Here is a 2,637-nt window from a genome sequence, read left to right as displayed (position 1 = left end):
CGTCACGTGGGCCCAGCCCACCAAGTTTCTCACTAGCCTCCTTCAGGCAGGGAGGCTACAGGAAAAGGGGACAACAGATTTCTGTAGACAAATAATAAAAACCAGGGGTGACAGTGCTGGTCAGAGGGTCATAAGAAGAGTGCCAAGGGTGGACACCACGCCGCACCGCACCCAGTGGCCCTCGAACAAGTCCAGCGAGCCAGTGGACACTGCCCGGTGATACTCTGCTCGGAGGTGGGAGCGAAGCAAGGTGGGGAAAACGGCCTCACAGTCCCTGGGGCCCTCCTGGCCAGAGCCTCCTTCCCGGTCAGGTGCACGCCGGCTTGGCCAGGCCGGGAGGAGGTTGCCCACAGGTCCCGGGTCTTGGTGGGGCCAGAGTAGGGAGCGCATGATAAAAAGGTGCAGGGAGAAGAGCAACCAGGAACCCAGCAGGAGGCTGTGGAGGAGGCGGTGCTGGGGCTGCAGCCTGGTGAACTCCAGGTCCATGTGTGCCAGGGTCTCCCTCTGCCCACAAGAAGGGCAGGTGTCGGGGTATCTGTGAACCCCACCAGATACATGCCCATGGCAACAGGTCCATGAAGGAGTCCCCTGCTGAGGTCCCACTGGCTCGTGGGATCAGGGTGAAGTGCAGACTGGTTCGCTTTCACCCCTGCGCTCGTCTAGGGTGTGCCGCCACTGGTTGTTGGGGCAGGACGCGAGGGCGGGATGGTGGATGGTGCGCAGCACGAGTGTGCAGAGCTGGCGCTGGTGGTGGGCAGTGTGGCAAAGTGGGTTTCCCTCTGGCCAGCCGTCACCGGCCTCCCACCTGCCTCCAGGAACGCCGCCTGCCTGTCTCACCCGCCATGATTTGCTGGAAAATTAATAAGTTGTTAAATAAGGTGGGAGGGTGTCCATTTTTTGCCCCGATGCCGGGGGGTGCCATCTGCAGCTCCATTCCTCCGCTACACCGCAGCCCAAGCCTCGCAGATGGCATCCAAATGTTAACAGTCCCACCAGCCCTACATCAGGCTCCAGAATCGTCCTGGCAGGGCCCTCCTTTGGTCCCTCTGCTCAGGCGGCCTACGTCGCCTTCATTGGGGCTGCCAAGCTCGTTGTAGCTGGCTCCCCTTTCGGGTGTGGTTCCCCCACTCGGGACCTTTGGCCACACACAGCCCCTGGCCTCACCTCCAAGGCCAGGTGGAGTTCCAGGCCCACGACTCTGGGTGCCCCTCGCGGTGGGCGCCTGGCCCCTTTGACCTTCTTGGTCCTGGCCCCAGCATGGACCAGTCAAGGGGGCACTCTACTCCCAGCCTCACTAGCCCCACAGTTTCTCCGGGTCCCCTGTCCTGGACATGGGGAGCTGGGGTACCTCACACCACGACTGGTGCCCCAGGGTCTCACAGGGGACTCTTACGCCCACCCAGGGCACCAGTTCGTGGTGCTACTTTGGATATTACATTTGACCCACGTTCACCCCCCAGCAGCGGAGGACTTAGCGGGGTCAGGACTCACTTCTTGCTCTGGGGCTGAGTCCCTTTCACTTGGCATCTGGCCCAAACCTCGGCCTCAGGCGTCTAAAGACTTACCTGGGCCCACTCCCCTCACTTGGGGCTCCAGATCTCTGCCCCTTACTTGGGGCCACCCCCTCACTGGGGCTCCTCAACTCTGCCCCCTCACTTGGGGCTACAGATCACGGCCCCTTCACTTGGGGCTACCCCCTCACTGGGGTCCTAGTTTCCCCCCCACCACTGCCCTGTTTATCTGGGCAGCCCTCTGTCCGAAGTGGCCCCCCTCATCAGGTACCTGCAGGCCCTTAAAGTGGCAGGCACCTCGAGCGTCCTGCCATGGACACGGAGCAGCTCAGTGTCCCCTGGCGTGCTGAGGGGCGAGGTGAGGTGAAGAGCACCATGGGCCTGCCAAGGCAGGGCCCCACGACGAGCCCTGGAGCACTGGGGGACATGGGGGCACAGGGACTGCCCTCGCACAGGACCAGATCGGTGGAGGCAGGGGCAGTGGGGTGGCAGGGCAGCCTCGACTTCCCAGACTAGGCAGCAGGGTGCACGCAGCATGGGCAGGTCTCTGCGCTGGCCAGCAGAGCGGGATTGGCCCACCCCCCTTGGCATCCTGCGGGAGGTCCCCAATACAGGTGATGCAGGATGGACCCATGCTGTGACCAAGGGAATGGCACCTCTGTGTCCTTATTCAGTCTGGGGCCCTCTCCTCGGGCACACATGTGCCCACCACACACCTCCAGTGCTGCCCCCAGCACCAGCCAGAGAGGTGTCCCTGGGCACGGGAAGAGCAGATAGAGCATGGGTAGACCCTGGGGTTTGAAGGGGGGGTGCAGATGGTGTGTGCCTCCTCTCACAGAACATCAGGCGTACTTTTCTTGAGTTAAAATGAAACTAGAAGCTGTACGAATAAGCTGCTAGCCTAGGGCTCTTATTATTCAGTGTGTTGTTATTATTCCATTTAAGAGCAGAACAAAAGCAAAATATAAATTTGCTAAGTCATTTATTGCATTGAAAAAAATGCATGATACATTTGGCAAAAAAATAATCAAAAGCTGTTGTTTCGTTAGTCCTGTGGTCATAGATTCATAGATTCATAGATTCATAGATTAAGGGTCGGAAGGGACCTAGTAGATCTTCTAGCCCG

Source organism: Gavialis gangeticus, unplaced genomic scaffold, assembly GCF_001723915.1.
Source record: "Gavialis gangeticus isolate Ggan-Ray unplaced genomic scaffold, GavGan_comp1, whole genome shotgun sequence".
Lineage (NCBI taxonomy): Eukaryota > Metazoa > Chordata > Crocodylia > Gavialidae > Gavialis > Gavialis gangeticus.
The sequence above is the reverse complement of the archived record's forward strand: the minus strand, read 5'-3'. Positions refer to the sequence as shown.